The 21,871-nt window shown below is 40.2% G+C and overlaps 1 protein-coding gene across 1 annotated transcript in view; it reads right to left on the bottom strand.

Annotated features, from left to right (window-relative positions):
• The window catches only part of RELN (reelin), a 274,215-nt gene that overhangs the window by 195,484 nt on the left and 56,860 nt on the right, over positions 1 to 21,871 (bottom strand). The gene's annotated exons all lie outside the window — the stretch shown is intronic.

Here is a 21,871-nt window from a genome sequence, read left to right as displayed (position 1 = left end):
TTCCTACAAAGCAGTGCAAACTTGGTTGTTTGTTTGACACCCTTTGGCTCAAAGGAAGGCAATCTTACCAGAATGGATCACTTCACCTTTACTCCTAGAACATGAAAGGGGAAATGATGAAACTATTCTTCTAAATACAGTTATCAGAAGATAATGCCTTGTTCCAAGTTACTTCAAATATTGAACCTTCCTTTCAGAAAACAGTGACATGGGATGAAACATTGCCAATAGGATCAAAAGAAAAAGGCAATGGGAGCAGGCACCACTGTGCTCAAAAAGGTCACTGTCAGCTATTTGGTGATTGTATCTCAAAGTATATAGTGACTGGTATTTTCCAGATTTGCTTGCTGCAATTCAAACAACAACAGAGAAATAAAACCCATCAGTGACTCTCAGAATCCCTTTTTACTGGGTTTTGGTAACTGGGTAATTCTCCTGAAATGCGAATGCAGCAATTTCTCGTAAGCCCCCACAGATTCAGAGGTAGAAGGAGTTTGCAAATGAGAGGTTTACATCAAGGAGGGGGATAAATCCTTCCTAATGCAAACACACTTCTTCACCTGGTGTCTCCAGAGACTGGATGCCAGCAGCACCTGGCATGGAGAGGGGGCTGTCTCACAAGTAAACCATTTCACATTTTATAGACAAAAAGCAACGTCTGAAATCCCAGTCAGGTACCAGTGAGGATGACAGACTCTAGCTCAAGGTTATGGATGCTATTTATCCTCGGGGCTATGAAATTCTAAACCAGCTTCAATTTTTTTTGGGGGGGGGGGGAGAAATGAGCCACAGTGAATTTAAGTGTTCCATCCCAGGAATGACAGGAGGCAGCAGGTGATGGTAGTGATGCCTGCATCTTTTACAAACAACCACAACCTCCTCAATCCAGGGTTTTTCAGTTAGTTCCCCACTGAGAATCCACATGAGATTTTTCTGTCATTCACACAGTCACAGCTCAAATCCTCAAATAATGCTGAAGCTCATCATGTCAGGATAGTCACAAAGAAGACTCAAGCTCCCCTGAATGGAGCCTATTTTCTGGAGATCAGTAGTAGGGAAATCCAGAGGGATGGTATTTTACTGACTCTTCTTTATTGCAGGAGGCTAGATACAGATGAGGTTTGGCCACTTGGCATGCTGTATTGCTTTATTTGCCTTTCTTGTCTAAATGAGAGGGGTAGCAGTAGGGAAGGATTCCTTAAGGAATCCCACTTGACTGGTGCCCAGGCTCACTGCCCTGTTCTCACTGCTGAAGTCCTGCAGCAGTGCTCTGCTGGGACAGGTGTGTCCAAAAATATGCCCAGAGAGGTCTCTCACAGAGCAAATGCTATTTAGGCAATTGCTTTTCTTTGCCCAGGGTGTCAGGTGGTAACTCTGATCCTCTCCCAAAGCCTGTCCCTCTCTCTGAAGCCTGTGCTAAAGCCAGTGACTTCAGTGCTGTGGGCTGGGGTCCTGGGGCTGCTGCAGAGCACCAGCTCTCATCTGTCATCATCCCTGGCTGTGCAATGGGAAACAGAGAGCCTCAGACTATCAGGGTAATTGAATAACAGATGCTGTCAGGGGAGAAGCAGGAACAGCCCTTCAGCTTGAAGAAATTCCCCTTTCTCCAGAGCCAGCCAAATACAAGGGAGGACAAAGGCTGCCCTAACACATCCCCCAGCCAGGGGACAGACAGGCAGAGCAGCTTGGGAAATGTGACTGCTTCCCCCTCCTTGGCAGCAACTTGTGAGTTAATGAATTCCCTAGGTTTCAGGCAGTATACTGCAAAAATGTGTCTAATACATCAAACACATACAACATCTGTGGAGAATTTCTTTTTCCTTTGATTTACAGTTTAAAAAAAGAACAATTCTGCAGTTACTAGAATAAATTCTAAACAAGGAAAGAAAACAAGTAATTCATTTTTTTTTTCAGAAAAAAGTCAATGAATAGTGCAACAATCATTCAAAATCCCAATTTTATAATTTTATCACCATGTTATCGTTATCTTTTATTAATAATTGATTGTTATATTTTTACAATAAAAACAACCCTCCTCATCTGCTGGACCTTTACTGAGTACATCAACTCCATTTAGGAGTTCAGAGCCTTCATTTAACAACAATTAAATCCTGAAACTTCAGTGAGTGACAGCAATATTAAAAAAACTTTTTGATGCCTAAATTCCAAGGCTTCGTATTGAAAAGATGAACATAAAAAATGATAAAAATGCAAAAACAATGGAAAATTCAATTGATACTAAGAACTTGCTAAATTAAGGGCAAACTATGTTATTTCACCCTTTTGCTTCCAGTCTCTTTTGCAGTCCCTTGGAATGGAAGATAACTCCTCCCTTCTCCTCCAGCCCCTCTCCAAACTGGTAAAAAGTTTCTCAGGCTGAGTGTTTGCCCCTTAGCAAATCAAAGGGCAGAAGTGAAACAACATCCTGCTACCAAAAAATTAAATGACTATGACAAGCTTGATTATACAGCAGCTCTAAGAGCAAAACTGGATCCTGTATGTACCTCTGACATCTTCAGAGTGGCTCAGGTCAATATTGTGTATATTGTGTACAGGTATCTCCCTCACACCCTGGTGTCCAGTGCAACTACATACACCTGAGTCTAGTGTTTACAGAACTAATAACCTTCTGGCAAAATTTTAAGATCTCCCTGTATAAAACTCTACAAACACTTTATCAAAAAAGCAAGTGTTTCCATGCGACTTAACCAGTACTGAAATGTTCAGTTTTATGCGAAGTACCCATCCACAGCTCTGAAACATGCTGCATGCAAAGCAGCTGTTTGCATCTCCCTGAACTCCCTTTGCCTTGGTTTTTACAGCTTGCACTCATCATAATGACATGATTCAGACATCTGCACTTCCTAGATTCTCCATCCCCTAAAATTTCTTAGGCTTTAGGAGTCTCAGTATAATCAGTATAATCATTATAACCTTTCAAATCCCAGACATGCTTTGTACCTGTCAACAGGACTGCTAGGAGAGGAACGAGACATTCTCAGTCCCTCTCAAGAGGGAGCTCAGCAGCTGGTTTTATTGTGTAAACTTTAAAAAAAATGTGCTAATACACTACCTACAGTGACTGAATAAAAGAACTTCTATGCGAAGAGGTAGATTTTAAGGGATAAAATTAATACAAGAGATGCAGGGATAGAGAAAAATATTGGAAGGAAAAGTTTGGGTAAAGTCAGATGAAAAAGACATAACTTCAATCTTTAAATGTTTAAAATAATTTTCTTGATAATCCAAACCTCTAGGCGGGCTGTAACAATTAATGCAGGGAAATATCTTGTTTCTTTTATAAGATGGGACACACAAAGGTGAGCGAGATGTGAAAATGGTGCTCCACAAATGCCCAAATTCAGGTGTTGATCCTGAACTCATTATTATTTTCACCTTGCTGTGTAGCTTCTCCAAAAGGGAGAACCATAGATTATAGCAGCCATTCACCCATTTGGGCCCCTGGAAGACAAAAGATGATCTTTTCTACTGATAGAGCTTGGGAATCATCTAATGGTACAGAAATACATAGGAAAGAGTTCTCTGCTTGAGAACTCAAGCATCATTCTCTGCTTTGTAAATTTGAGAAACATGGATCTGCAACATCTCTGACTTTCACCCTGTGTTATGAAACTGCATAATTTTCTGTATTACAACATGACATACCTTCCTTAGAAAACAGTTTTCTAAACCAGAACTTCATACAAGAAACTCATCTGCATGTCAAAGTCCTTGGTAAACCCTTCATTAAAGCTAAGGCTCGACAGAATTTCCAGTGATGAACCAGATGGCAGTGAGCATACCATCTCCTATTTGTTACCTGAATTGAGTATGATATTAAATGAGAAAGTGAATGTGAAATACAGGTGTAGATTGAATGACCATATTTTGTCTTTTCTGCTTCTGATTATCTGCTACATGCTTCCATTCAAAGATATGTGTAAGTGACAGCAAAATGCCAAACATAAAATATTGATGACATTCTGAAAAGAAAAAGATCAAAGTAACAAAATAACTCTGGCATCTCTAAGAAAGCAATAATTCCTGATTAGGAGATAATAAATTTGAGTCATAAACAGACATCTTCAGATTGGATTTTGCATTATGTAAAAGCAAAATACTTAGTCCTAGGAACCATCTTTTCCCTTGGGAAATGGAGTTGGAGGTCTACATTCTCCACCCAGGCTCTAGCACCTCAAAGGGTGATCCACAAGGTCAGCACAGTTCTGTCTGGTGTTACAAAGCAGGGAATGATGCAAAAAAGACAGTTCCTGAAAATGACTCCTGTGCTGAATCTCATGCTGAAGTGGACAAACCAGGGCTTGCTACTTGTTTTCACCATGCAGTACTAGGGACTTGTTCTGAGTGGGAAAAGTAGGATGATTTTTTTTTTTCTTTCAAAATGGAAAGATGCTAGTAGCCATTTTTAAAAAATATTATCAATTAAAGTAATCACTTTGGCAGGGAGCTTATGCCCACAGTCTCCACTTTCCAGTAGCACATCCTCTCTATGGAATAGAAGGTCAGGTATACAGAGAGGTGCCTCCACTCTCCTGTCACATGGAGGACCAAACCACTCAGATGCAGGAGTGCTCGGACAAGTGACAACTTCATGGGTACTAACAAGGAGCCTGGTTCCTCAGTAAAGTCCCTGTAGAACAGGTCTCCAGGGCTGCTTCAAGGTCCTCCTGCAAGTTAAGGGGAAGCCACGTGCCTCCCCACATTATCTGGGGTGCAGCAGAGGCTGCAGCACAGCTGGACTGGTGGCTGGCAAGACCTGAGCTCACAGAGAGCCAAGGGGACACCTTAAGGAACATTTTAGGATAAAATCTAAGTGTATATAGACATAAAGTGCTATTTACAGCTGCTAAAGCTGCAGCTTTCAGACCACGCTTTCAGAGGTAGGAACCTCTCTTTGTCCTGTATATCTTCAGAAGTTCAAAGGACCTTTTTGAGCCTTACCTGTAAACATATGTAAAAATTAAACATATGTTTTCACTGAATGCTACAGAGAGTGAAATAATACCATAGTTTTAGTTATTGGAAGAATATTTGAGCACCATCCTTAAACAGTTTTGAACTTCTTTCAGGACCCTGCAATGTAAGTCTTAAAATTTTAAAAGCAGGAAGAATATCAAATTTCTTCCTGTTTTTGGTGGGTTGTGTCTTACAAACAAAGAAAAAAATAATAAAAAAAACCCAACAAACCAAACAAAATAAAAAAAAACAAACCCAAACACGTTGAAGGAAAACATCAATAATCCACATTTAAAGGGATCACTGGGAGTAGAGAAATATCTGGAGCTGGTAACTATAACTTCTAAAGCATGAACACAAATGTACAGTTATGAACTCATGCAGTTTCTACCCAAGCAAGTAGCCAGCTAAAGGTTTCTAAATTACACATGAAAGTTCCTTTCAGCTGGAGTAAAAGTGCAGAATATGGCTCTAAGTGGACTGCACCCACCCAGCTGAAATATGCTGTTGCCCATTGATTTTTGGGGGGGTGATTTTGTTCTGCTTCACAGGAAATAACACATCTCATTTGACAGAGTGTAACAGACTGCTAAAGCACTTGGTAGCCCTTGTGATCAATTAAGGGTCAGGATGGTTTGATAAATTATTAAACAGTATGAAGAAAGAAAAGACCAGCAACCAACAGATACATTCTTCCACCTAGCAATATGTTACCTTTATCTTTCTTGAAGTCAGGTGTTTGCATCATCATTATTATTATTATTATTATTATTACCACTGCTTCACTATTAAATGATAAATCCTTTCACTATCTGCAATGCTGGGGGTGGGGGGGGAAAATACCAGCCACATGTTAATCAGAACACTAGGAAAAAAAAAACAGATACGTGTATAACAGCCTAATAAAGTCTGTCACTAAAATCCGTAAGTCCTACTGTGGTCAGGAGGCAACCAGAGCCTGGATACAGCAACCTGACTCTTCAGAGGCTACCACTGTGCTGAAAAGAGAATAAGAAGAGATAAGAAGCATGGGTTTTGTAGCCTTTCCCCCCACATGTAAAATTCAAAATTCAAAATCTATTTTTTTCAGAGTTCGGAAAATGATGATTTATTGCAAGTTCACTTTTGAATTGCATTCACAAAATGGGATTCAGGGATTCCAAATTCAGTTCAGAAACAGTTCAGTCTAGAGCTCTCAGGTGCTTACAAGAGAAGAGCTTTATATCTATATTTGTGAATACTTACTGAAGCAAGCCCTTCACTAGAAACACAGGTTTGCAGGAATGAACCACCAATGAGCAGACCTTATAAAATCTGTTCTGAAAGAGAGGATGTATTTTTTGCTTAATCTCCCTTTTAATGCTCCTCTTTAAAGAGATTGCCAATCAAAACTTTTAAGCAGCCTTTTGTTAGGACCCACTTAGGGTTATAATTTCATCTCAGGGATACTCATTGAACCTAACAGGAGCTACACATACGGAAATTGTGGAGCATGGGGAAGAGAATGTCCCTTTTCTACAGCATAATTCCCAGCACATTGAATGAGTCCCTTGTGTCATGTGTGATTTGGCTCCATGAGCCAGGGGAATGGGGTGGTGAGACCCTGGTCTGCAGCATGCTGGTGGTTTCAGGCCATTGTCAGAAGGGATGAGAAGACAATTTACTGCTGAAATCTAAGTGCTCCACAGAGACAACATGGCTCTAAGTGCCCCAAGGCAAGTAGATTTAGCAACAGTAAACAGAGGCCAGCAGTAATATAAATAGAAAATTATAATAAGTTACTGTGTAGCTGAAATATAGAAGAAAAAAAATATATTTCTAAAGGCGTGAGCCAAAACCTATTTTAAATGTTTTCCTAATAGTCCCAGCATGTTTTATAATAGCAGCTTATATATATATTTCTTTATAGACCTGTTAGGCCAATACCTTCATTCTGTACTTTTCACAGTTTCTATTTTAGCACAGAGTTCCAGTTTATTCTGTTGAAGGAAAGCAACTGTCCCTGGTTTGCATCCACTTTTTCTTTTTTCAAAATTGTTACTGTATTTGACTGGTGTCTCATCCATATGAGCAGCTCTCGTACAACTTCCAAGAAGTATTGCATTGTTTGCAAACGTAAATTTTTGTCTCATGAGCCAAACATCAGACACTTTGCTTTATAGGCCTTATACCAGTGACAAATGTGACAAAGGGACACCTTGTTATCACACCAGACATCTGCTCCCACCAGACTCATTGTCAGAGCCAGCAGTAACCACATCCCTCTCCTAGCAGCAGTGACAATTCACCAAAGTGGCTCTGGAGCCCCTGGAATTGCCTTGAATTTCCTTTAGTAGAGGTGAAACTGAACCAGCAGTCTTAACAGACAGCAGCATCCTGACCTGCTCATCTAAACAAAGCCATGAACCAACCAAACCCCCCTGCTGACCAGAGCAAGGAACATCAAACAACACATTGCTGAGCAATAGCTAGAAAGTCACTACAGAGTTCAGTGAAAATGTAACTGCCCAACACTCATCTATAAACACACGCATCCTGATTGGGTCTGTAAAGAATCTACCAAGTTTGTTGTTTTGTTGTTTTTGTTTTTTTTTTTTTCAATAAACCAGTTTTCACCCCAGACTCAGCTGAGCTGGTCTGAGTGGTTTGCAGTGACAACATCCCTTCTTGTCTATATGGCTGCTGGTAACACCTCCTGGTATCCTGCTTGCTCTTCTATAGCCTAATTAGAATAATGGCTTTACCTACAAAAGCCTTAGCCTCTCTTTGATTTATTTTAAATGAACTTGATTGTTTCTGGCAGCAGTGTGCCTTGCGACACATTTCCTCTATTTTGATCCTTTGCCCACAGCCATGTTTTACATTTGCCTGCTTTGCCATCACTGCCCCAGTCACCCACTGGGCACCTCATATCTTGGTTGCACTTGCACTATCCCTAATTACTCCTTATATCTCTGTTATCAACGTTACTGCTGAACTCTGATGCTTTAAAATTGATAGTTTCCTCCAAGGCAAATTAAGTCAGTCAAACCAATCAATAACGATAACTGCATAATGAAACCAGAGGGATTTCCATATAAATGTTTCCAGATGGAGTATTTATCATTTACAGACATCTCTTCCTTTTTTGGAGTGATGTTGTTATGGAAGTTATCCTGTTTTTCTCCCTCAATTCCTTATCTCAGATGAACTGAAAGTCAACTTGGAACCATATTGTGTTGTCTGGGTTAGCTGGGACAGAGTTAGTTTTCTTCCTAGTGCTGTATTTTGGGTTTAATATGACAGTGACATTGATAACACACTGATGGTTTAGTGGTTGCTCAGTAGTGCTGACCCCTAAGTCAAGGACTTTTCAGTGTCTCATGCTGTGCCAGGCAGCAGGTGCACAGGAAACCAGGAGGAGAGTGGCCAGGACATCTGACCTGAACTAGACAAAGGGATATTCCATACCGTAGGATGTCATTCCCAGCCTATAAACGGGGGGAGGACTTGGCCAGAAGTTGCCAATTTCTGCTCAGGGATGGGAGGGGCATTGGTCAGTGGATGGTGAGCAATTGTATTGGGCACTATTTAGTATTTTCTCCTTAGATTTTATTCCTCTCTCCCTTTCTTCATTTTCATTATTATTATATTTTATTTTATTTCAATTCTTAAATTGTTCTGATCTCATGAGTTTCACCTTTTTCTGATTGTCTTCCCCATCCCAAGGAGGGGGTTGGAAAGTGAGCGAGTGGCTCAATGTAGTTGGAGTCTGGGCTAAAACCTCAGTGAGTACAGAAGCCATGGTTTGTCCCTCACCAGGATCAACTGCAACATCTCCACAGAGCTGAAACAAGAGGCACTTTCCATTCAGAGGAGCAGTCCTGGAGGTGCTCCAGGTCTCATGATCCCCCTTCCCACAGCTTACAGCAGCTTCAGCAATACCTGCATTAGCATGGCCCATGCAACGCCTCCTAGAGCCCCAGGTGTCCTTGCTGGGATGCTGGAGTGACCTGGGGCACAGCCAGCCCCATGTCTCTGGGAGGCTTTTGGGACAGCTGAATCTCACAAAAGCCAATCTGCTCTGGAAAGATGGCAGGAGAGATGCATCTGTGAGGGAAAATCCAGCTGAGAAATAGACTGTGGTTTTAATCTTCATACATTTACACATGTCCAACCACTAACACGTGCCATTTGTACTTACATTGTCTGCAGCACTGTGATCAAGAGTCAAGATGTTTCCTTTTTTCAGCAGCTGACACCAGTGACACAGTAGTGCTGGTTTACTACAAATTTCTTCAGAATTCATAAATATAAAGTCTAGAACAGCAAAGTTGCATAATGGGCACCTTGGCTATTCTCAGCCTCTGTGAAGGGGTGAAGAGAGCAGAGGAATCGCTGACCAAGTTTGGTGGGAGAGGTAAGGGAGAAGCGGGGCTGGAAAAATGGTACTATGGATTGAATGGAGGGATTTCAATTAAAATTTTCAACCTCCAGGAATTCTTTTTTTTAAAACTATGCTGAAATTCAATGTTGCTGGCTTAAATTCACCAGTATCTCTGTCCAGATCAAACTAGTGGTGGAAGGAAGGACAGACCTGCACAGCACCTGTATGCTCCACAGATACTCCGACTTATCAGGAAAAAACCCTGACAGATTTTCCTCCTTTATTACATTGATAGGTTTTATAGCATAAATATCGCTTTTATAGCATTGATAGCTTTTAGAAGGCATTAGGTCTGGGTTAAAGCATTCCTGTGAGTGTGTGCTCTGTGTGCTGTGTACCAGCAGCAGGATGTGGGAGCCCAGAGGGACAGCCAGCCTGGATGAGACCTCCTCTCTCACCAGCACCTGACTGACCCCCAACAGGCTGATCTCAGTCAGTCTCATCTCCCTGTCATCAGAGAAATGCACGTGGGGAATAGAGGCAGAAGTTTTGATATTCAGGCACTCAGTAAAGCTGGAGTGTAAAAAGCAAACTGCTTCCCCGATGCACATGGCTCATGCTTTCTTTCATCACCAAAACAGAAATATGAACTGTGATTTTTGGACTTTTTGGGAAAAAAAAAAAAAAGGAGAAAAAAGAAAAAATCCTTTTCTACCAAGATACAGAAAGGTTGCTTTAATTCTCCAGGCATCTTTAACATCTCTTTTTACAATTTACAGGACAAAACAGAAAGTCTGGCAGTTGTTCCTTTTCTTTTTGTAAAATGTACAGTAATTTACTTTGCCTCCTGGTTTATCTTAAATAGTGTAATGATGCAATTCTTTGCAGTTTCATAATGCCTCTCCCCCACTGGTCAGCATTGGACCACAATGCTGAGAGTATTACAAAGGGAAGGGCAGCATAGTCAGCAGGATGAATTTCTGCCCACTAAAGGCAGAATGGCACCCATAAGAAGAAAACTCCTCAAAAAATATATCACAAGCTAACAAACACAAACAGCATAAAAAAATTTCAGGGAACAAAACCTTAAAAAAAGTTTTACACATCAAAAGAAGCAAAAATAATCACTGCCAGAAAGCTCAGAAGAAGAGTAAATTATTTTACTAATTCATTCTTGTATTACTAATTTTACTCTAGTGACAAAAAATCGGCCATGAAAAATAATTTGATGCATTGCCCCCTGCCATATGATATATATTAAGACCTACATACCATAGACAGAAAACTGTAACACTGCAGCTTTGCTTTTATCTGACAACGCAGTCAGTCAAGAGTCACAAGAATGCAAAGAAAGAAATGTTGCATTTTATTACTCTGTCTGAAACTTACTTACAGACAAAATATCAGCAATCTTTAACATGCAAAAGAACTTCCAGATCAGATATAAGAAAAGCAAATAAAAGCAAGCTACCACGAACAGTAACCCCCTTATAAACTATCAGTCAATGTTAACCAAAACTCCTGGGGAAAAAGACTGCAGTTATTGAAGTCTGCATCCTCAGAAGAGCACTTTATGACTAAATGGTAAATGCTGATCTCCTGCAGTCATTTCATGTTCAATATAGGATCTTAAAATTTAGTCCTGGGGATGCTGCCATGAAGCTGGAGTTGGGTTGGCCCAGAGGCAGGGCTGTGTCCCCAGAACAGCACACACTGCTCCACACACCTGGTGGAGCTGCAGCCCCTGCTGGGCTTGGTGTCCTATGTACTTATGGAAAACAAAATTAAAACAGAATACAACATTCACATCTGAAGCCTAATCAAGGTTCATGTGATAGCAGCCAATGTAACAATGTGCATGAAAATTAAGTGTGCTACAGGAATAGGGTGTGGGAGCCCTCTACTACATGACTTCTGAATCAACTCATGTTTTTACTGAATAGAAGAAAGCTTTATCCAGACCTATGGAAATATAAGGACACCACCAAACGAAAGATTGTGCATAAGAAGGTCTGAGTTGCATTTTAGAATTTGGGATGGAAATAGAAAAAAATTTTGGACTCCAGATACGGGGTGTGAGTGTGAGCAGAGTATCCCAGGTGCTCCTATTGCATCAGATAGATGCTTGAATTTAATCTTAAACCCTGCTTGCTTCAGTTCCATGAATGAACACTTAGCTGAAAGCTCGCCTCTCCCAGCTGATGTCCCCCGCTGTGGTTGTACTAGGATAAATGTTCCAAGATTTTACTAAGGATTTAAAAAGGGTTTAAAAAATATGCTAAGTCAAGCAACACCCAAGGGACTCACACTAGAGAGCTGCAGTTCCATTAATGTATAAAGAGAAGGCTAAAAATGTAAAGATAAAACATGGCTCTGCTTTTTGACATGCTAATCTGCACTTAAAAAGAAGAATACCTTGAAGAGCTGCAGCTCTGCTGGGAAGTTCTCACCTTCATTATTGTTTTGCAATGAAAAAAGTGTGTGTTTCACTCAGGGACACATTTATCTTTACATCTCAATGTCTCAACTACATTTTTTCTTGTTCAAGGCAGATTAGCAGTTCAGAAAATGAGGATGTTTCCTAATTTACAATAATCTCAGCCCTGCCACGCATGCTCATTGAGGTGTTTTCTTCTGGGACTTCCAGATACTTTGCAGTTGTAACTTTGCTGTTGCATACTGTAACACCAGTTCTCACAAATATCAATCCTTCTCCACATGTCCATGTTCTCTAACCTGGCACTGATTTTCTTGAAAGGAATCTATTGACTTATGAATGGAGACAATGTTTCTGGATCCTGTTACTCACTGATAAAATAGTATATAAAAGGATATTTCTGGTAAATAAATGCTTACCAAACCTGCATAGATTAGGGAGTTTCCAATTGATCTACAACTATGGGCCAAATATGCCAAATAGTTTTATCTGGAAAGAAGTGGCATCCTAAAGCTGACTAACAGAGTGTTTTCTGTGCAATGACCAAAACATCACTGAGGAAGGATATCGTATTGCTTAAGCTGCTCTTGGGTAGATTGAAGCCATGTCATATAAGTGAATCCAAAGGGTGGCAGAGCCATTCCAGAGGAAGCCTGAAGACAGCACCATGGTGGCCACCTGGGGAAGAAGCTCCATGTCTACAAGTTCACAAAGACATGGAGGAGTGGGGAATGCCTGTGTGCTGCTTCCCAAAAAAAATATTAATAGCAGAACATTTGTGATCACTAATTGTGGCTGTAATGAATTGATGTACTCCATGCTTCTAACATTGCCTGGTATTTATCTTGCAATTTGTCTCAACAAATCACCATACTTCACTTTGAAACAACTTCCATAATTAGTTTTCCACCCATTTTTCATTTAAATGTTTTGAAATACAAGCACTGCAGAACTGGAGTTGCAGGTTGTCCTGGCAATATATCAAAAGCTCCAGGGCTGCCAATACTGTGTGTATGGGTGTGCTATTTTTCTGGGGTGATAGAGTTTTATTGTTCCTTACACAGGTCTATGCAGTGTAGCTCAAAGTACAGATAGCTCTTTGGAAATTACATCTAAGCTTCAGATAGGGAGTCATAGAGACATAGTGATGATGGAAAGACCAAAACCATGCAATATGATCTTCCAGTTTTTGAATGCTTCTTTTTGCCTTGTTCATTCTTAGATTATACATTTAAGAGAACCTTTAAAATAGTAAATTAAGGAAATAAAACATTTTATCAAGCACAAATACAGAGACCCTCACACTGCGTGACATAAGCACAGATCTGTTCAACCCATATAAGCAACTTATGCCTCTTGAATTAGTTATCTTAAGATAGTTAAGTTTCAGTTTGGTTATGCTGAAATCACTTTTCTGAACAATTAGACTCCTGTGAGCAGCTCCAAATTAGCTTTCAGCCAATTTCAGTTTACCTCAGCTACTGATAAGAATTTATAAAATTGTAAAACTTCCATAAAGACTGAGTAAACACTTGAGCCCCTGATAACTCCCACGGGAAGGGTCCAGACCACTTGAACTTTAGATGCATAATGAGGCAGCCCTCACACAGCAAATTATTACAGCTCTTTTATAAACAACATGGAGAGATGGGTGCTTGTGATGGGCTCCACAGAAAGCTACCTAGAGCTTATGTCCCATTCAGTTTTCAAGAATTCCTGGATAATAAGGATTACAGTGAGCAAAAACTTAATATATGCAACAAAAAATTGTGATTCCCCATAGTCAGCCCTACAATACAACTATCTCCAAGAAAATGAAGGAGAGAAATTGTTTTCTTGCCAGCAGGCACCTTTTATTGTACTATCAAAAAAAGGACTCTTGATAGAGATAACAGCCTGTGAGCTGAAACAAATTCCCAGTATTCACTGCAGATGTGGCATTCAGAATTTTAGATCTTTTTATCACTAATTCTACTCACTCTGTGCAAATAGCAATTTTCAAAGACATAACGTGTGGATTACTTCAGGAAAAACATGCCATTAGGGATAGCTAACTCAGTAAATTTTATTTACTTTCAAAGAGGGAAAAAAGTAAGATTTACTGGAAAATTGGTCAAAGAAGAACATTATTAACAAAAAGGCTGAATTGAAGAGAGGCCATGATAGATCTCTGAACAGTAGTGGGTGAGGCAGGTTGATTTTGGTGCTCTCTGGTGTGCTTTGAAATCATGAAAGTAACAAAAGATGCTATATAAGTACAGAAAATTTGAAAATAACCTTCAAGACAAATCTTTGCTGCTGAAGGGGATCGTTTCAATGATATGTTTTATTCATAAAGATTGAATGTATGGCTATATTCAAAGCTGAGCCTGAAACATCTCAGAGAATTTGGACAAGAAAGTAACAGCTAAATGACTACATCTGTACAGGTATGGTTGTAGGTATAAGTGTGCTCCACATCAGTATAGCTCATCTTACAGGAAAAATGAATCAGCTAGTACAGAATCAGATATCTTTATCCTGTTAGAATTGGATCTCTGCTAGAGAACATACCAGTTTGATCACAGCTTCCTTCCTGGAGCTCCTGTTGTTCCATCAGTACTTATTTTTTGTGCATAAAATACATCTTAAAATCCAGTATATCATAGAAAATCTTATTTTAGAGCTTCTGAGACTTCTGTCCAGAGGATATTTCCTGAAGAAAAGCCTTTCTTTGGTCAGATGGTCTAAGCAGAAATAGCAGTACTTTTGCTTTGAGGCTTGTGCTTTACCCATGGAGCTTTACTGAGCTCTAATGAAATGGTCATGCAGCTCTTCCTCATAACTACTCAAAGAAAGAACATTCTATTCTTCATTCCTTTCTGAAGGGCCACCAATGGATTGTGTTACATTCAATTTAAAAATGCAGCCATGCCACATATTGCAGTACGTTCCAGGAGCGTTGACTGTGAATTGTAGGCTGACTTACAAACTTTTTGCGTGCTTTATAAAAACTCCAACCAAACTCAACATCTGAGTTCTTGGGATAATTTTTCACACTTTGATTTAAACAGCTTCATTTGAACAGGCACTTACTCCAGTCTCATGCTTACTTCTCCCTCACTCCCATTGCTTCAGCAAAGATCCTTCCCCTCAACCTCTCCACCTTCCCATTCATTCTACTCTGCTTCCACATTGTCTGTAGACCTCAAATATCCCTGTTCAGATTTTCTCTGCAACCCATCCCTTCCATGTCTTTCCTCAAGTAGCTCTCAAATTACAGTCCTCATGACAGGACTGCAGAACTTCACCTTCCTTCTTGAGAAGAAGTGGAGCTAAGTAAATATCAAACAGCTAGTTCCAAGGCAAACCCCCAGGGTTCACAAAACCCAGCATATATTGCTCATAGGATGTCTGTCATGAATTTTCTCAGAATAATACACTCAAAAAATCCAAGAGTTTCTGTACTGTCCTTGCAAATCTTCACGTGACTTCTGGGAATAAAATGACCCACAAAGAACGAAAAATGTAATTTCACTACAATGTGCCATCACCAAAAGAGCACCTTTCCCTATGTTGTTCAGCCACTTGGCTGAAATCTGCAGAATTCCAATTTGGCTCATGACAAATCTCTTTGTGTCATCCCCATTATTTGAAGGGCTTGTTGTTTTCTGTGTCATCTGAACATAACTGGCCTATGTTGTAATTAAACTTTGATCAAGTTTTTAATGGGATCTCAGAGGAAAACAGTATTTGACTAACATGTATTATTCTGCATGTATTAATCAATGAACTCTTGTTTAACTGATGGAATTTCACATAATAACTACTCTTCTCCACTGTTAATTAGCAGAGCAGAAAAAAACAGAATCTGTTTTCAATGAAATAATACTTTTGTATCCAGAATATTCTGAAACTTTTATTTTAATTTTCAACTTTGATTAATTTGATTTCAGAATACCATTTTTAGTCTTTCCTGAGGCACTTTAATTAAAAATACAATATCTCTATATTCAAAAGTGGTCCCAAACAATAACAAAATATACATTTAAGTCATTAAGCACTTGAATCACTTAGGCCAGCTCTCCCTTATAAATCATCACTAAATAACACTTTCACGAGTATTGTCATGAAATGTTAGTCAGCATTTTCATCAGAAATCTGGAAGATCCGAAATCACCGTTAGAATTTATAATGATATAAACATTGGCCAGGTGGGAACAAATTGTGAGTGAGGTTAGTCACATGGAACGTGATAGAGTTTTTGGCAAACTGAGCCAACCTTAAAAACAGCAAAACAATCCCCTCCTCACCCTCCTTCCCCCCTACTCTAGGAACAAGGAAACTTGCAGGAGCAGGTACCTGCTAGAGGAAGAGACTTCACCCAAGGCCACACCTGCTGCCACAGCCTTGGTCCTCACTAGCCAGTGCTCCAGCCACACAAAATAAGTGTCAGAAAGCAAAGCCAGGGACTGGCAGAACTAAGAAGCACCTGCTGCAGGAGAAAGTCAGGTTAGAGACCTTCCAGGGAGCCTAAAAGTGCACAAGTGTGTGGGACCAGATGAAATGTATCCAGAGGTCCTAAGGAAACTGGAGGATGAAGTTGCTCACGAAGTTCGACACGACCAAGTGCAAGGTCCTGCACCTGCCTCGGAACAATCCCAAGAACAAACACAGGCTGGGCAGAGAGTGGATTGAGAGCAGATCTGAGGAAAAAGACTTGGGGGTGCTGCTGGATGAGAGGCTGGACGTGACCCAGCAATGTGCACTCGCAGCCCAGAAAGCCAAATGTATCCTGGGATGCATCCAAAGGAATGTGGGCAACACATCAAGGGAGGGGATTCTGCCCCCCTGCTCCGCTCTGCTGAGACCCCACCTGCTGTGCTGCATCCAGATCTGGGGGTCCCAACAAAGGAAGAACATGCACCTGCTGGAGTGAGTCCAGAGGAGTGCCACAAAAATTATTAATTAGAGGCATGAAACACAATTAGAATTGTTCAGCCTGGAGAAGAGATTCCAGGGAGACCTTAAAGTGCCCTTCCAAAATCTTACAGGGGCCTACAGGGAGATGGAGAGGAGTTTTTCCACAAAGGCATGCAGTGATGGGACAAGGGGGAATGGTATCAAACAGAAAGACAGTAGGTTTCAATTGGATATTAGGAAGAAATTCCTTGCTGCGAGGGTGGTGAGGAACTAAAACAGGTTGTCCAGAGAAACTGTGGCTGTCCCATCCCTTAAAGTGCTCAAGGCCATGGATGGGCTTTGAACAACCTTGTCTAGTGGAAGGTGTCCCTGCCCATGGCAGGGGTTTGGAACCAGCTGATCCTTAAGGTTTCTTCCAGTCCAAACCATTCCATGATTCTATGGACTGAGGCTATAAGAACATATATTGCTGGGGTTCACAATTTTAGAAGGAAGCTGAAGATTGCTGAAGTCTGGGGAAAAAAGCTAATCTGCCTTATAGCTTCTTCTTAGATATAAAAATTATTCCTTACACCAAAAACTCAGTGTTCACTATATATAGGTTATAAATTACTTCTCAAAATTTACAAGAGATTTGATTTCAGTAGATAAGTTACCCTAACGTAAAGAAAATATCCCCTAATAAAGGACTTTTAGATTCACTGTTAAAGACACAGCAAGAAACAGCTCCTGGAAGTTCAAAGGAGAAACATTAAAATTATAAATTAGGCATATTTTTAAACAGAGTATGATTAATGACTGGGAAAAGAAGTACACAAAGTGGATTCTTTACTTCTTGTAGAACATGTAAGGTCATGCACTTTAGATAATAACAAGAATACTTTCAGCTATAAGCTAGAAATTACTGAGGAGGAGAAAGCTCAGTTCACATTAGTCAATCACTGTTTGACAATAAGCTACCAGTGTGAAAAAAGACAAACACTGCCCTAGAATTCATCAGCTCAATTATTTCTAGTAACGATGGGGGAAGTATTAGTAGGGTGCCGGTAAAGTACTGCTAAGACATCACTTCAATTATTGTGTGTAATTATGAATGCTTGTGTTCAAAAAAGATTAACTTAGGCTGCAGCAGCTGCAGAGAAGGACTACTAGGATGATGAGAAGAATGTAAAATATGTCACAAAAGGAGACAGAAAGAGCTTGTTTAGAGAGAGGATGACTGCTATCACTAAATATCACAGGGTTGTAAAGGAGCTGTTTAAGTCAAAAAGATAACCATGGTATAAGAACAAAGGGTTGAAACTGGACTTGAATAAATTCACTCTAATTTAGATCCTTTTTAATCACTAGGCAAATGAAGCATTGAAACAATTTTGCAATAGGAATTTATGAGATAAACTACTATAACCAGCTTTAAAATGGAGCTTAAATCCACACACATTCAAGCTACAGCACCGTTGTCACAGCTCCTGCAGCACCAGGGAACAGAGCCAAATTGAAAGGTTCCCTCCTGGGGATGGTTCCCTGGCATCACAGGGACCATGTGCCAAAATGGCCAAACCACCCCAATCTGCAGGGCCTGCTGAAACCAACATCATGCTTAAATTGTGACCAAGCCCTGGGGTAATCTTAATAACTTGCCTTCTCTTAAAAAATAGAAACTTATATCTACATACAAACAGCCCTGTTTTCTGTTAATGTCAGAAATCTGCTTTTAAAAACTGATCACTCATCTGTCTTTTGCAAAGCAAAGCTCAAATTACACTGAAAATCCCATGGTTAAGCAGACTTGTACCAGGGTACAAAAAGGCAGTATTTAGACCATGCTGTCAAAAATAAGAATTACCTGGATACAAAAAGAATATTCACTGATTCTCTTGTACTTTATGTGAGTAGGAAGCATGGCTTCAGCTACCAATTCAGGTTACCATTGACTAACAGTGGTTGAGTTTAATATTGTCAGCCTTGTTTAAATAACTCCTGCTGCAAGTACCTTTCTTGTTGCATGCAGAGTGATGAAGCAGCTTTAATAGCAATCTAGCTGTGGTATGGTCATACATTGTTTTCCAAACTCTTTCTGTTTATCATAAAAGATCATTTCATTTCACTGGTTTCCTGAAACCCTTCAGATTTATTATTTGTCTTCAGGGCACAAAACCACAAAACCTTCTTACGAAGAGTCTAAGCTATTTTCCATTGTATTAGAATAATTTTTAAACGACTTATATCCTCCTACTAGTTCTTGAATGTCTGCTCTAATTAGATTGACAGCTTCTCACTTTGTTATTAGGAAAGCTGTAGGACTGAATTTAAAAAAGAACAAAAAATCAAACACTTAATAAAACAAACTACAAATAAGATGGATGGGGATTTAAAGTGCAAGTTCCCTCATGCTTAGAATTATTACTAAGTTTAATTGATGCACTTTTAATTTAATAACAATAATACAATTCAATATATTAATAATAATTATTATTATTCACATGAGCAAGGTTTCTTGTTCATGTGGTTTATGTAACCCATAAAACCATGCCTGCTGTTATTTCCACTGAAAAGATCCACTTGATTATATCCCATTTTTAACCATGCCAGAGTTCATGTATTTTTTCTCTGGTGCAAGTACTTGTCTTCAAGATGTTTTGGAAAGGGTGGAGGTGTGTGTGTGTGACAAATAAAATGATTGGAATATGATACATTTTCCTTCACTAGTAAAACAAGGAGGAATTTTTTTCAATTAAAAAAGACAGTGAAAATAAAGACAAAACAGGGTCTTTACTCAATTTCATTAGACTATGAAAGTGAGCACTACATGAGCAAGTTGTAAACATGTTACCATATTTAGGTGGGATTTTGAAAATTATTGGCATTGCTTTTAAAGATATTTATGTTTCATTTATAATAAAAGACCTAGCGTAAGCACAGGAGACTCAAAATAAAGCATGCCACAAGATTTCAATTGGTAGTGCTGAAGAACCAAGACCCTCTCATAACTGGTCAGCAGATGCCTCTGTTGGAAATTGCAAATGAATTCAGTTCAAAATAAAATGCTTTCTGAGTCATTCCCCAGAGACTGGAATCCAGCCTTTAAATACATGTGAGAAACCATCAAATGTGAGTCAATAAAACAATGCATGAAAAGCCACTTGTCCTGGCGAGACGCTTCTACACCAGCATTTTAGAAAGTACTTCAGAGGGTTTGCAACAGCACAAATTCCACAGCCAGCATAAAAACAGATTGTGTTAACAGTAACCTTTCCTCCTTTTTCTCACCCCGTGCCAAAAGGGTGATATTAAATACAGTTTCACTTCAACAAATTCACTTATTAAATAAAAAAAGAAAGTTTCTCCATGTAATTTCAAGCTATGTTTAAAGAATTCCATAGCTGCGCTACACTTTAGCTATTCCCAAAGCTGAACTATGAAGCTGTTTGTTAGCAAAACCAGACAATACCCCGAGTCTCTGCAGAGAAAAGCCAGGGTGGGACTCGGCCCCAGGAGCAGACAATGCAGACGTGCCCGCGCATGAGTGACGAGCCTTGGCTCCTCACTGACCATGGAGCTCAGCCCGTGCCATGGGACATGTGTCCACCTCAGGACATTAACTCTCCATGTCTCACCAGCCAAAGAAAATTAACCAGTTGTAGGCTGACCTGAGCTCATCTGTGGGGAAGGGGCAGGAAGGGCTCTCATCCAGAGATTTATTAGTGTTTTATTTAAAGGACGAGCGCCATAGTCCATTCCTTCTGACTGATTTGTAAGTTTATGCCTGGGATATTAACTAAGTAATTAATCAATCTCCAGTATCAGTACAGGCTGGGGGATGAACAGATGGAGAGCAGCCCTGCCAAGAAGCACTTAGGAGGGGGGGGGTGAAGGGAGAAAAGCTGGACATGACCCAGAAATGTGCACTTGCAGCCCAGAAAGGCAAACATGTCCTGGGCTGCCACCCCAGCAGTGTGGGCAGCAGGGCAAGGGAGGGGATTCTGCCCCTTTGCTCTGCTGAGACCCCACCTGCAGTGCTGCATCCAGCTCTGGGGTCCCAGCACTGGAAGAGCAGCAGCCTGCTGGAGCAAGTCCAGAGGAGGGACACAAATAATAGTCAGAGGGTTGGAGCACTTCTCCTATGAAGTCATGCTGAGAGAATTGGTGCTGTTCAGCCTGGAGAAGAGAAGGCTCCAGGGAGTTCTTATGGATACCTTCCAATACCTGAAGGGAGCCTACAAGAAAGATGGAGAGAAAATATTTACAAGAGCATGTAGTGACAAGACAAAGCTGAATGGCTTCAAACGTAGAGTAGGTTTAGTTTAGACATTAGGAAAAAATTCTTTGCTGTGAGAGTGGTGAGACACTGGAACAGGTTGCCCAACCTCTGGAAATGTCCATGGCCAGGTTGGATGGGGCTTTGAGCAATTAGGTCTTGTGGAAGCTGTCCCTGTCCATGGCAGGAGCAGTTGGATCTTTACGGTCCATTCCAAACCAGGTCATCCTACAATGACTCTAGAATCATAGATTTACCAGATGGAAGCTCTCTGCTTTCATACACTATTAAATCAAAATCCTGTGTAGTGAAATATTCTCGTTTACAAAGTCCCCTTGAGCCAATCTGTCCCACCCCTAAGACTTCCTTGAATCTAGAGGGCTTTGTCTGTGTAAAGTGCTCACCACAACACCCTGCTATAACTGAATATGACTGATGTCTTTCAAAACTCCTCTGGATGAACTCTGAAGCATCAGAAAAGTGCCTCTCCAGAAGTGCTTTGCATTTCAGTCAGTCCTTGGAAAACGGGGCACCTGAAGGCATGGTTGTGTGTGAATGCCTGAGCCAGACAGCCAAGGTCCCCAAGCCATACACAGCAAAAATGACATCCCTAATGGAAGGATGCTCAGAAGCAGGCTGAGGAGATCCAACTAGGAGTAAAGCACAGAAGAAAATCCTACACTTTTCTGGTTTTAAAAACAAAACCAAAAACTCAGTACCTAAATTCCCCATAAATGTTTCCAGGACAGCTATTACTGAATTTTATATAGCCTGCTCAGCATATTTAAGTGGAAAATAAACATTTATTTTCCTATGCTAAGCAAAAGTCCTTTAGATTGTTACATATCTGATAAATTCTTCAGAGCAAATCTGAATTCCATACTCATGCTAAATCATTACCCAAACTTTCATCAGAAGCTAGCACACACCT

Source organism: Cinclus cinclus, chromosome 4, assembly GCF_963662255.1.
Source record: "Cinclus cinclus chromosome 4, bCinCin1.1, whole genome shotgun sequence".
Taxonomy (NCBI): Eukaryota; Metazoa; Chordata; class Aves; order Passeriformes; family Cinclidae; genus Cinclus; species Cinclus cinclus.
This window is presented reverse-complemented; position numbering and strand designations above follow the sequence as displayed.